Source organism: Mandrillus leucophaeus, unplaced genomic scaffold (genome assembly GCF_000951045.1).
Source record: "Mandrillus leucophaeus isolate KB7577 unplaced genomic scaffold, Mleu.le_1.0 Scaffold598, whole genome shotgun sequence".
In the NCBI taxonomy this organism is placed as follows: Eukaryota; Metazoa; Chordata; class Mammalia; order Primates; family Cercopithecidae; genus Mandrillus; species Mandrillus leucophaeus.
The window spans coordinates 1,654,081-1,669,470 of NW_012106452.1; positions in this window are offsets into that span (position 1 = coordinate 1,654,081).

The window sequence follows — 15,390 nt, forward strand, 5'->3', positions numbered from 1 at the left end:
TACTTGACATATAGTGCATAAGCAATCACCATTTGCCAGTAAAGAGAAAATTTTTAAAGTTGATTTGTCTATCTCATGTTCATCTTTCCACCCAATAACCTCTCCAGGAAGGAGTGACTCGTGTCTCCAAGTTGTGCTGAATGGCTTCCAGCTCTTCAAAGGTAACATACATTCATGCTTCTCCACCTGCTTTCCAGCCCAGACTACCCTGTGTATCAGCCTGAGTTCTCCTCAATCTTTGCTTCTTCCATGAAGTCCTCCCTATGTACTTTCTGAGTTTCTTCTAAACATAGGTCTATGTCCATCCCTTAATGCTGCCCCAGAACCATGTTCCTATAATTCTGTAATAGATCACATTCAACTGCAATGTGCTGTGTGTGTCTGAGCACTGTACTCTTACCCACACAAACACAGAATCACCAACACACACACACCTACACACATCATACCTACACATACTGCATTTCACAATACACACAAATAATATAAACTCCTTGAGGGAAGGGACTAGAGCACATGATAGGTGCACAGTGGACACCAAGCAAATGTTTATTGAGTAAGTAAACAAAGGAATAAAAGAATGAGTAGACAATCTATGAACAAAAACAGATTCAGTGAGCGAAATTCTCAACTGCCTCTAAGATTCAGAGCTAGAGTGGCATCAGGGTCTCACCTTTGCCAAAAATCATGTAGGGTCAAATTTACAATGAAAGTGTCTCATGGAGTCAGCAGAAAACTCAGAGCCTGTTAGGCACAGCCATACCTAGCATGGTGATAAAAAATAAAAAGGAGGAGTGCAGGAAGCTAGTAGTGCAGTCATTGGATTGGGAACAGGGGAATCCCTATCTGTGAAAGCAGCTCTCAGAAATTTGGAAAGGAAGATTGAGATGAAACAAGACATATCCTACAGCATATATAATTCAGCCTGTCAGGACTTCACAATCAGATACCTGATCTAAACTAACAATAATTGTTCACAAAGCTGCATAAAGTATGTTGCATGTAGATTGTATGAGTTTGCATTCTTTCATACTCACATTTTCAGCAGCTATTTATAAATTCGTGTTCTCAACTAACATATTTGCTTAAACCTTCTATAATTAAAGCATACAATATTATTTCCAATATAGCCAATTATATGGATGATTAGCTAATTACCCATAATTTCTTCAATTCCACCCCAGTGACAACTGTAATATAAATTAACATTACTTCCAAAAATCAAAGTAATTAGGGTATTTTAGTTGCACCAGCATCTATAGTCACAATAAGACTAACACACACACCCCAATAAAGAAGGGATAGGAACAAAATATCATATCACAAATCCAGACCCAAATTAAAAGTTTTCTTCTTCATACTTTCCAAACACTGTTATCCATCTCTACGGATTTATGGAATCCTTGAAGGGATATTAACAATGATCTAGTGGCATGTTTTAAAATCCCCCTTCATTTGTGTTTATCGAAATGAAGCCCTGAGTACTGCTCCAATCTAACTGAAATCCTATTCATCAAAATATTTCCCTTTTCTCTTCCTTCCATCCCTCCTCTGCCAACCCAGTGATCCTGAAGCCCCTAGGTTCAGGAAACACAGTCTTAAACCCACTAGGCTCAGGAGCTTACTTTTCACTCTTACATTGCTCTGAGCTAGTAATTGTTTAATGTGTACATTTTTAAAGCTTTGTATTTATTTTACATAAATTGCCATCTGGTTCTATAGCTATGTTTGATTCCTTTAGCAACTTGCTAATAATGTTTAGAGAATGAAGACGTCTTTATATTCAGCCTCAGGAATAAAGTGAAGAATATATCTCTTTCCTGCACATCGCAGGTCCCCAGCCGCCTTACTGAGAACCTTATATACCATTTCACGGAGGAATCAGCACACGATAATCAAATCAAAACACAGATTTCTATGATATGCTCTTACCTCAGCATAAAAGTACATCACCTAGAGACTAAATATACTAACACAGAGTGGAAACAAGCTTCTATTCAGTTTAGCTTAAATTCATGGAGCATGAGTTATTGGTTTTTGTCGTTTGAGTGTGAAATACCCTTTTGTAGCTGCTAGTCAATCAAATTAGAACAAGTATAATTTTCAAAAACTATTATTGACACATCCTCTGTTTTTTCTCCTTTCATCTACTTTTTCTGCATTTTAATACATATATGATATTTTCATTGTGAGATTCCTCTAATAGAGGTTTCAACTAATCTTCTATTTCTCAATAGAACTATTTAGAAATAGAGGGAATTGAGGCAATTTCTTGATTGCCCGAGAAATACTGATTGTACAATGACAATCATGAAAAGAACTCAAAATGGTCTACCTTTCCTACAAATACATATTGATTTCTTTCCATAAACATTTGGTCAGCATCAATGAGGTAGGGGCTAAGGGTCAATGAGATAGGGACTAAGAATACAATTGGTGAAGAAAAATAGACATGATCTCTCTTTCTATGAAAATTAAAATTTAATAATTTAGTAATCACAATGACTATAAAATAATTAACTGACATAATTGCTCTAAAGAAAAATAAAACATGGTCTTATGGAGGTATTTAAACTACGGAATTAGAAAGGCCTTCTTGAGGAGGTAATAAGCTGAAATACAAAATATTTAGAGGTAACCTAGTCACAGGGGGAGGAATGCATGTTTCAGGGAGAAGAAACATATCCGCACGTGAAAGTTCCACGAAAGATGGAGCATAGTGTGGTCAAGGAAGGGAAATTGTTCAGAGTGTTGCCTCACAGATGTCATGGATGGGCACCCATTCAGGGCCAGAGATCTTTATCCTAATGACAATTGGCAACAGTGGAAGAATTTTTAAGCAGGTAGGATATTATTGGTGGTATTATCAGTTTTAACCTTTGAAACTATCAATGCTACAGTGTAGACAGAAGACTAGCACAGAGTTGGGGAAATGAACAAGGGAAGACACAAATGGCTATTTAAACACAGGCAAGAAACGACAGCAGCTTGGACAAGACGACAGTTCTCAACCAGAGGAAAGGCGCTCACTCCTCCAGGGACGATTACAAGTGTGGGAATTTTAGATGTCACAGTGGATTCAGAAAACTAACAGCATTTATTAAGTGATAGCCAAGACACTGAATGTGCTGCATTGCAGAAGACATTTCCCCACAACAGATGAATCTTCTCCCAAGATGCTAATAGTGCTCCAGTGGAGAAAAACTGGAGTAGGGTGATATAGACAGAAACAGAAAAAGGTTCCTGAAATTTGGTGCTAGTACAATGTGAAAGAGGAGGCCAAATAAATGCTTAAAATGACTTCTAAATGTCTGGCTAGCAAAACTGAATAGATGCAATTATGAAATTGGGGATCACAAGAAAAAGTAATTATTGAGGAAATAGAGCATGACTTTATTCTTGAGCATGTTGACTATGACATGTATTTGAGACAGATAGTAGAGATATTGGAAAAGCAGCTGCTAAGTAGATTTGGACCTCAGTGGAGTGACCTGATGTCATTTATACATGGTAATTGAAAGCATGGCTGTGGATGGATAACGTATAGTGCAAGAAGAAAAGAAGGCTTGAGGCTGAAAGTTTAAAAACTGGTATCTAAATGTCTTGTAGGAAAGGAAGAGATAGCAGGGTCATATGAAAAGGAGCAACTATAGCAAATTTAAAAACTGACAAATTAGGACATAGAGGCCAAGAGAAGAGTGTCTCAAGAAGGAATAAAAGGTTGATATTGCCTAATGTTAGGGAAAGCTAAAATACTAACAAAATTAAAAATGTGTCTTATTTGATAAAAAGTGATTGTCCATCTCAGTTAAGAGGGTTTCAGGGTAATGATGGTACAGGAATGCATTTGAGGAGAGTTGAGAGTAAACAAATAGGAGAAAATGGAAACAGAACATACCGCAATCGCTCTTTGATTAAACTGTCATGGTAAAGGAGACAAGAAACATAGAGCAGTCTGTACAAGAGTGTCTTCCAGTTATCTACTGGTGCATGTCAATACACTCAGAAATGTTGAGGGGCTTGGAAGAATGCAAATCCTTTATGCTTTCCCCTGGTTCTGAGAACTGATGGGGTGACTCGTCCTTTGCATCTCTCAACTGCCTGCAGAAACAGCAGGCTGAGGCCGAGGCCAAAGCCAAGGATCTTCTCATCAAAATCAGGTTGAGATGCAGATGAGCTTATCAAAGTTATTCTTCCTCAAGCAATCTGCTATTTACTTCCCAACACGTTAGGTCAAGTTCTGCTTTTTCCCTTTGTCACCATTGTCTATATCTTTCTGTGTACTTCAATTGTGCAAATCCTATCCACTTCAAGTCCCACGCTTAATGCACTCTGCTCCGGAAAGGATGACTTCCATGGGCCAGGGCCTCTCCATGTTTCATCGTGATGTTCTTTCACTGATTGATTGCTTATTAACATTTGTTCATTGTTTTTTATTAGAAACGTTTATTATACCAGGAGAAGAACAAAACAACTGCAGATGGAGCTCTTTGGATTTGTTCCTGAGGTGAAGCTCCTCAAACACCACATCTCTGAATTGGAGATGTAGGAGTAACACAGTAACAGAGGGAAACAGCAAAGCACATAGCAAACAAGGTTCATAGCACCTGTGACATTGAGTGAGGCACAGATTACCAGTTTCTTTTACTGTTTTAATTAACTCTATTAGAATATCATTTTGCACGAGAAACAGCATCCATTTAAAGTATACAATTTCATAAGTTTTGACAGGTATAGACAGTCACTAAACAGCAGCAACAATTAAGAGACACATTTTCTTCATCCCCAAATTTCCTGTGTCCCTTAGTCCATGCATCCCTCCAAAGTCCTCCTCAAGTGAAGGATGATCTGTTGTTGCCATGATGAATAATTCAAATTTCTAGAATTTATATAAGTGGTATAATACATTGCATAGACTTCTGGGCCTGGATACTTTCTATTAATCATTTTAAGGTTTATCTATGTTGTAGTGCGAGTCAGTAATTTGTTTTATTTTATTCCTGAGTAGTATTTAATTGCATGGATATACTACATTTTGTTTATCCATTTCAAAGTCATTGGCATTTGACTTATTTCTAGTTTGGTGATTTTACGAATAAAATAGCTACAAAAAATGTGGACACAGGTTTATGTATGAACATATATTTTTATTTCCTTTGGGGACAAACCTATGACTTGAATGACTTGGTTACGTGATAAGTATATATTTAACTTTTTTAGAAACTGCCCAAAATTTTCCCATTCACCAGAAGGGTATGAGAGTACCAGTTGCTCCACATCTTCTTCACCACCACTTAGTATGTCAGTATTTTTATTTTAGCTACTACAGTGTATGTAGTTGCATTCCAATGTGGAATGATGTGCATCCTTTTTATGTGCTTATTGGTCATTCATACATCTCCTCTATTGAAGTGTTTGTCAAAAATGTTTTTGTCCATTTTATTAGGTTTTTTGCCTTACTGTTGAGTTTTGGAAGCTTGTCTTTTTATTTTTTTCATTCAGGACACAAATTTATGTATACATGTATTTGTAGTTTTATTTTTTATTGTGTCCTTTAAGGAATAAAAGTCATAATTTTGATAAAGGTTGATTTATCTTTTTGTCTTCTGTAGATTTCACTTTTTGTGTCTTATCCAAGTATTTGTTTAACCCAAGTTCACAAGTATTTATTCTACTAGTTATATAAGCTTCGCATTTACATTTAAGTCTATGAAGGTTTGAGATGAAGTGATATAAGGTAAATTTTTAGTTTCTTTATGTAACTATCCAGTTATTCCAGCACAATTGGTTGAAAAGACACTCCTTTTCTCATTGAAATGCTTTCACAGCTTAATAGAAAATAAACTGACCATATATGTATAGGTCTATTTTTGGAATCAGTATTCCATTTTATTTACGTATATGTGTATCCTTCACCACACTGTTTTAATGTATAAATGCTTTATAGTTTTTAGGACTGAAAAAACTAGATCGTATAAATTCTTTAATTTTGCTTTTTCACTTTAATATTTTATTGGCGGTTATGGGCCATTCACACTTGCACATATTTTTGAGAATCAGCTTGTCAGTTTAAAACATGATGTAATTTTGATTGGATTTGTCTTATCTGTTGATGAATTTAGAATAAATCAACATCTTTAAAATATTGCATGTTTCAACTTACGAATATTTTTCTCAAGTCACATAGGCTTTTTAATTTTTTTACAAAAAAGTTTTGTAGTTTTTAGTGTACAGGTTTTGCACATATTTTTAAACATTTATTTCTAGATACTTTATTCCCAGAGATAGTATTATAAATGAAATTGCATTTTTATTCCAATTTATATGTTTTTGCTTGAGTTTTTTTTCTATCTGATTTGTCTAACGTAGTTGATATAGCTGATTTTTCATGAGGACCTTATAACCTGGGACCTTGCTAAACTCACTTTTTAGTTCTACTAAGTTTTTGACAGATTTATTAAAATGTTCCTTTGAGAAGTGTCTGTTTATATCCTTTGCCCAATTTTTGATGCGGTTGTTTGTTTTTTCTTTTAAATTTGTTTAAGTTCCTTGTCAATTCTGGATATTAGACCTTTGTCAGATCGATAGATTTCAAAACTTTTCTCCCATTCTGTAGGTTACCTGTTCACTCTGATGATAGTTTCTTTTGCTGTGCAGAAGCTCTTTAGTTTAATTAGATTCCATTTGTCAATTTTGGCTTTTGTTGCAATTGCTCTTGGTGTTTTCGTTATGAAGTCTTTGCCCATGCCTATATCCTGAATGGCATTGCCCAAGTTTTCTTCTAGGGTTTTGATGGTTTTGGGTTTTACATTTAATTCTTTAATCCATCTTGAGTTAATTTTTGTATAAAGTGTTAAGGAAAGGGTCCAGTTTCAGTTTTCTGCATACGGCTAGCCATTTTTCCCAGCACCATTTATTGAATAGGAGATCCTTTCCCCATTACTTGCCTTTGTCAAGTTTGTAGAAGATCAGATGGTTGTAGATGTGTAGTGTTATTTCTGAGGTCTCTGTTCTGTTCCATTGGTCTGTATGTCTGCTTTGGTACCAACCAGTACCATGCCATTTTGGTGACCGCAGCCTTTTTGTTTTTTGGAAGTGTTTGTGAAGAATTGGAGTTAATTGTTGTTTATTTGTTTGGTAGGATTCACAATAGAACCTCTTGGACCTGCATTTTGTGTGTCTGAGAAATTTTTGTAACTACTAATTTAACATCACTACATGTTATAAATCTAGTCAGATTTTATACATTTTTAGCTGAGTCAGTTTTGGTAGTTTTTATATTCCTAGAAATTAGGAATATAAAAGTTATCTAAGTTATCAAGTTAGTTCGATTCAAAGTTTTTTAGTGTTGATTACAATCCTTTTTTTAAAGAAGTTCCATACAGTCGGTGGAATGTCACCATTTTCATCTCTATTTTAGTAATATGAGCGTTTCATCTCTTTTTTTGCCAAGATAAATAAAAGTTTATCATTTTTGTTTATCTTTTAAAGAACAAAACTTGATTTCATTTCTCTATGTTTATTCATTTACTTTGTTTTTGTTCTAATTTAATTACATTATTGCTTCAACTTAATTTTCATTAAATTTTCTGTGCTTTTGCTAGTTTCTTAAGATGGAAAATTGAGCTATCAATTTGAGATTTTTCTCCTTTTATAATGTAAGCATTTGCAGCTATAGTTTTTTCTCTAAGCACTGCTTTATTGCATTCTGTATGTTTCAACATTGTGTTTTCTTTTTCTATGATCTCAAAGTATTTGCTAATATCCCTGAAGACTTTGCATTTAATCCACTCATTTAGGAGTATAGTATTCAATTTCCACACACTTGTAAGTTTTGCAAATTGCCTTTTTTATTAATTTTTAATTTGATTGTATTTTGGTCTGACAACATACTTTGTATAATTTTAATCTGTTTACATGCATTGAAATTTACTTTATAGCCTAATATATGATTTATCCTGAATAATGTTTCTTGTGAAAGTTAAAGAATATGCATCTTATATTTGCAAGGTGAAGTTATTTTTATTAGGTTTGCATGATTTAGTCTTTTTTATCTGTTCTATTTCTTTGTACCTCTTCTGTCTAGTTGTTGCATCTTTATTCAAGTGGGGTAATGACATCTCTAACTGCTGTTGAATTATATATTTCTCCTTTCAATTCTGTCAGATTTTATTTGATGTATTTTATTGTTTGTGGTTAGTTCCATATGCTATTATAATTGATATGCTTCCTAATAGGTTAATCAGTTTCTCATTGGAAAGTGTCCTTTTCATCTCCAGTAAAATTTTCTGTCTTAATGTGTATTTTGTCACATATTAGTAGAGCCCTTCCAGCTTTTCTTGTTATCATTGTTATTTGCATGGTGTATCGTTTTTCATCCTTTCACTTTGATCCTGCTAATGTATTTGAATCTATCAGGTGCTTCTCTGGAAAGCATAAAGTGAAATCATATATTTTGTTTTTCGTCAATTTTGTTATTTTCAGTCCTTTTGTTGAAGCGTTTAACACATTCACCTACAATGTAATTACTGATAGAGTGGACTTCTGTCAGCCATTTTGTTGTTTGTTTTCTAAGTGTCTTAAGCCTTTGTTTCCTTCTCTTATACAATTACTAAATCTTTTGCATTAAATAGATATTTGCTGGTCTAAATTTTAATTCCCTTGTTATGTCTTTTACTTTTTATTTTTGTGTTGTTTTCTTAGTTATAGTCCTGATGATTACACGTAGCATCTTAACAGAAAACATTCTGGCTTGGAATACTAAATTTTATTTTATTTATTTATTTATTAAACTGAGTCTCTCTCTGTCACCCAGGCTGGAGTGTAGTGGCACGATCTCCGCTCACCGCAAGCTCCGCCTCCTGGGTTCACGCGAATCTCCTGCCTCAGCTTCCGGGGTAGCTGGGGACTATAGGCGCCCGCTACCACGCACAGCTAATATTTTGTATTTTTAGTGAAGACGGGGTTTCACCGTGTTAGCCAGGATGGTCCTGATCTTCTAACCTCGTGATCCGCCCGCCTCGGCCTCCCAAAGTGCTGGTAGTATAGGCATGAGCCACCGCGCCCAGCCCAAATTTTGTTTTTAAATACTAAATTTCAAAAATATACGAAAACTTTGGTCTAATATAGTTGTGTTTCCTATTCTCTGCTTTATGCCGTTATTGTCATAAAAGTTTGATTGTTTTATGTCATAAGTCCATCAACATAGCTTGTTAATTATTGCTTTATGCAATTATCTTTTAGACTGGACATGTTGCAAAAAAAAAAAAAAAATCTGTGTAGTTACCTTTACTGGTGTTCTTTATTCTTCCTGTGATTTGGAGTCTACAGCACTGTCTACTGTTCTTCTACTCAGCCTGAAAGACTCCCTATATTATACCCTGTAAGGAAGGTCTATTGGCTCCAGGTTGCTCTGCTTCCTGGAAATATTTTAATGTATTCTTCATTTTTGAGGGATGGTTGAACTATTCTTGGTTTACAAATCTTTTTCAGCATTTTGAGTATATCATCCCACTGCTTTCTGAGCTCCACGGTTTATGATGAGTAGTCAACTATTAGTTTTATTGAGAATCTCTTGTCTGATGAGTCACTTTTCTGTTGATGCCTTCATGATTCTGTCCGTGTGTTTGGCTTTCTAAAAGTTTGGGCCAAGTGCAGTGGCACACGCCTGTAATCCCAGCACTTTGGGAGGCTGAGGTCAGAGGATTGCTTGAGTCCCAGGCCTCAAGATCAGTCTGGGCAAGATTATGAGACTCCCATCTCTACAAAAAAATTAAAAAATTAGCCAGGTGTGGTGCACATCTGTGGTGCCAGCTACTTGGGAGACTGAGGCAGGAGGATCCCTTGATCCCAGGAATTTGAGGCAGCAGTGAGCTATGATCACACTACTATACTCCAGCCTGGGTGACAAAATGCAACCCCATCTCAAAAAAAAAAAGACTCTAAAGCATTTATGCTAAATTTGGGGAGATTATTATAGTTGGAATTCATTGTGTCTTGGAGGTGTAATGATTTGGCCAAATACAGAAAGTCTGTGGCTATCATTTCTTGAAATATTCTTTCTTCTCCTCTTTGTCACTTTTCTCCTTTTGATACCCCCATTACATGTTTGTTGGTACATGTGATAATGCCTGGCATTTCTTTGAGTCTTTGTTTGTTTTTTAATTCTCTCTTCTTTCTCCATCTTAGAATGAATAATCCCAATTGTCTTATCTTCAGGTTCACTGATTCTTTTTTCTGTCTACTTATATCTGCTATTGAGCACATCTAGAGAACTTCTTTTTAATTTCAGTTATTGTACTTTGTAACCCCAAAATTTCTATTTAGTTCTTTTTTATAATTTCTATTTATTTATAACATCTTTTTGTTGAGACATTGCACTAATGTTTTCATTTACTATTTTGTACAAGGTTTCTTTTTGTTATTTAATAGAGTTAGAATAGATGATTTAGAGTATTTGTCTAGTGAGTACAACTGTCCTCAAAATCAGTGTATTGACTGCTTTTATTCTGTGTATGGACAATACTTTCTTGTTTATTTGCATGTGTTAATTTTTTTCCTGAAGATTGTAAAAAATATAATGTGGCAATTCTGAAAATCAGATCTCCCTCTTTCCTAAGAATTGGTTTTGTTCCTGTTTGGGTTTTAATGACTTTTGAAGACTCATTCTATAAAGTTTTTCTCTTTTTTCAGCTGCTGCCTCTGATGTCTCTTCTCAGTTAGGTTACTAGTCAGCTAATGATTGAACAGAGATTTTGTCAAATGCCTTCCAGCAAGTACATTATCCTTCGCCAGTGGGTTCTGTGTATCTGTTGGTTCACATCTTCAGTATTTCAGCAGTTTACATTCACTTTCTGCCTTCATGGAGCCTCAAGTCCACTCATTGGTGAGAGATTAAGGTATTTCTTGTGCATGCTAATATGCACATATGTGTGGTCTTATAGATCTCCAGAGTTATATCAGATCAGAACTTTTCAAAGACCCTAAGTATATCTCATTTAACTTATTTTTGAAGTAAGATTTTTTTCAAGACTTTTGTTTTACCCAACTGGTAGCACCACCACTACAGATTTGATCTGCCTGCCTCTGCTTCCCAAAGTCCTAGGATTATAGACATGAGACACTGCGCCTGGCTCACCAATCATTTTCAACAAAGACTCAGAGGATAAGACTTTCTCAGCCAGGTGTGGTGGCTCACACCTATAATCCCAGAACTTTGGGAGGCCAAGGCAGGTAGATCACTTGAGTTCAGGAGTTGGAGACCAGCCTGGCCAACATGATGAAACCCTGTCTCTACTAAAAATATAAAAATTAGCCAGGCGTAGTGGCACACACCTGTAATCCTAGCTACTCAGGAAGCTGAGACACGAGAATCACTTGAACTTGGGAGGCGGAGGTTGCAGTGAGCCATGATCATGCAATTGTATTTCAGCTTGGGTGACTAGAGTGACATTTTGTCTAAAAAAAAAAAAAGACTTTCTCATTGACTGAGTTGTGTCAGGTAAACTATAGACAGTTTGTGAATGGGACTTTTTTGGAGAGTTCTCATTTCACATATATACATCTTTCTGGAGATGGGACTTTATCAGAAACTACAGACCTATTCCACTCTTTCCAGTGGCTACTAGGCTGCTGGTTTTCATATCACCATGCTTCTGAGGCAACTGGTTCTCAAGGCTGCCATGGAGCTGAGAGGAGGTATCAAAATAGAGCAAGTTTAAAATGCTTCAGTGGTTTCTCTTCCTACCAATACTCAGCTGTTTTTCTTGCCTTTTTGGTCCTCAGAATGTTGCAAGCCTTTGGTGAATTTCCAGAGTTCTAAGAAAGTAGATTTTGACAACTTTGGTCACTATTTCCCACTTGCTTCTATTGGGAAAAAGGCAGCCACATAGAAAAGAAGTCAAACACTCTCTCTTCATTGATGATGTGATTCTATACTTAGAAAACTCTAAAGATTCTGCAAAAAGTCTCCTGAAACTGATAAATGACTTCAATAAAGTTGCAGGATACAAAAGCAATGTACAAAAATCAGTGGCATTTCTATACACCAGTAACATTCAGGCTGCGAGTCAAATCAAGAACACAATCCCACTTACAAAAGCCACAAAATAAAATAAAATATAATACTTAGGGATGTATCTAACAAAAGAGGTAAAAAAGTCTCTACAAGGATAAATAAAAAAACACTGCTGAAAGAAATAATAGATGGCACAAACAAATGGAGAAACATTCTAATGCTTATGGACTGGGAGAATCGATATCATTAAAATGGCCATACTGCCTAAAGCAATTTAAAGATTAAATGCTATTCCTACCAAACTATGAACATCATTTTTCACAGAATTAGAAAAAAAAAATTCTAAACTGCACGTGGAACCAAAAAAGAGCCCAAAGAAGGAAAGCAATCCTAAGCCAAAAGAACAAAGCTGGAAACATCACATTACCTGATTTCAAACTATACTAAAAGGCTACAGTAACCTAAACAGCATGGTAGTGGTACAAAAACAACACATAGACCAAGGAAACAGAATAGAGAACCCAGAAATAATGTCACACACCTACAGCTATCTGATCTTTGACAAAGTCAACAAAAACAAGCAATGGGGAAAGGATTCCCAGCCAATAAATGGTGCTAAGATAGCTGGCTAGCCATATGCAGAAGAAAGAAACTAGATCCTTACCTTTAACTAACAGAAAAGTCAACTCTAGGTGGAAAAAAGACTTAAATGTCTCAAACTATAAGAATCCTAGAAGAAATCCTAGAAGAAATCCTAGAAGAAAGCTTATGAAACACCATTCTGGATATTGACCTTGATAAAGAATTTATGACTAAGTCTTAAAAACCAATTGCAACAAAAACAACAATTGACAAGTGGGACTTAATTAAACTAAAGAGCTTCCACACAGGAGAACAACAACAAAAAAAAAACTATAAACGGAATAAACAACCTCTAGAATAGAAGAAAGCATCATAGCCACAAACTATGCATCCAACAAAGATCTAAATAAGGAACTTAAACAATTCAACAAGCAAAAACCAACCCCACTAAAAAGTGAGCAAAAGACCAGGTGCAGTGGCTCATGCCTGTAATCCCAGCACTTTGGTAGGCTGAGGCAGGCAGATCACTTGAGGTCAGGAGTTCGATATCAGCCTGGCCAACATGGTGAAACTGCATCTCTACTAAAAATACAAAAATTAGCCCAGCGTGGTTGGCAGGCTCCTGTAATCCCAGCTACTCGGGTGGCTGAGACAAGAGAATCACTTGAACCAGGAAGGTGGAGGTTGCAATGAGCTGAGATCGTGCACTACACTCCAGCCTGGGTGACAGAGCAAGACTCTGTCCCCCTCGCCACAAAAAAGTGAGCAAAAGACATGAACACTTCTCAAAAGAAGACATACTAGTGTCCAACAAACATGAAAAAATGCTCCACATCACTAATCATCAGAGAAATGCAAATCAAAACCACAATGAGATACCATCTCACCCCAGTCAGTATGGCTATTACTAAAAAATCAAAGAAACAGTAGATGCTAGTGAGACTGTGGAGCAGAAGGAATACTTATACACTGTTGGTAAGTACGTAAATTAGTTCAACTACTGTGGAAGACAATTTGGAGATTCTCAAAGAACATAAAACAGACCTATCATTTGACCCAGCAATCCCATTACTGGGTATATATCCAAAAGATAATAAACTGTTCTACCAAAAGACACATGCACTCATACATTCATCACAGTATTATTCACAATAGCAAAGGCATCAGATCAACCTAAGTGTCCATCAAAGGTCTATTAGATAAGGAATATGGCACATACACACCATGAAATACTATGCAGCCGTAAAAAAGAATGAAATCATGTTTCTTTGCAGCAACATGGGTACAGCTAGAGGCCATTATTCTAGATGAATTAACAGAGAAACAGAAAACCAAATGACACATGTTCTCACTTGTAAGTCAGAGCTAAATATTGGTTACATATGGACGTAAAGATGGCAACAGTAGACACTGGGGACTACTAGAGAGGACAGGGAGGAAAGAGGTAAGGGTTTAAAAACTAAGGATTGGGGACTATGCTCAGTACCTGTGTGGCAGGATTAGTAGAATCCCAAACCTCAGCATCACACAATATACGCATGTAACAATCCTGCACATGTACCCCTAAATCTAAAATAAAAGTTGGAAAAAAGTTTAATAGGAAAAAACAAAGTATTTTTTTTTAAAAGACAACGTGTTAATGAATGAGCATGACTGTATTCCAAGAGAATTTTATTTACCAAACTAAGACTGCTGCCATTGGGCTTTAATTTGCCATCTCCTGCCTCAGTTTATTCTAAATGCCCCAGATCTTTGGACTTCTAAAATCTTCACTAGTATTAAGGAGCCTGAATTTTATGTGAGATTTATGGCTTGCCATTGCCATGCAAACTTTCTAAGGTATTCGTAGAACTTGTCACTTCCTGCTCAACATAACAACTTAGCAGTATGTCATCATTATAATGTACCACCAAGATTTCCTCTGGAATATCAATATTTTTAATTCATATTGATTCATATTTGAATGATATCTTGAATCACATTATATTGATTTAAATTCATAGTAATTCATATTAAATTCAGCCTATTGTAGTGAAATGTTTTGCTTTCTCATGTAAAAATCATATTTAACATTACTCTCAGTGATGAGTACTGAGAAGAAAGCCATATCAGTAACATAAAGCAAGCAGCAAAGGCTGTGTGGATCTGTTGCAGTAAAGATGGCACATTCCCAGTTGCTGCAGTAGAGGCAGCCATTCATTCATCCATCAGGACTCATCTAATTTTCTCAGGAGATATACAGCAAAAAGAATAAGGATATGATGAAGAACACTAACTTTGCATCTTCAAGTCCATGATGTTAGTGATATTTTAAAATAGTGATACTATTTTGGTTTTTGGACAAGAAGGAGAGTACTTGAGCCCAGAATACTTTTTAAAACATCTTTAATCCATACTGTTAGAAAATTAATTCGGCCAGGCATGGTGGCTCACACCTGTAATCCTAGCACTTTGGGAGGCTGAGGTGGGCACATCACTTGAGGTCAGGAGTTCATAACCAGCCTGGCCAACATGGTGAAATCCCGTCTCTACTAAAAATACAAAAGTTATCTGGAAATTGCTTGAATCTGGGAGACAGAGGTTGCAGTGAGCTGAGGTTGTAGCACTGCACTCCAACCTGGGAAACGGAGTGAGATTTCATCTCATACAAAAGACAGAAAAATAATTCATGTTTGGCAAAGTATACCAATTGAATTCCAAAGCCATTTGAAATTATTTCTTATTTAATTTCACACAATTTTAATTTGACAGATAACTACCTCACTAGAACAAATAAAGGCACTGCAAAGATA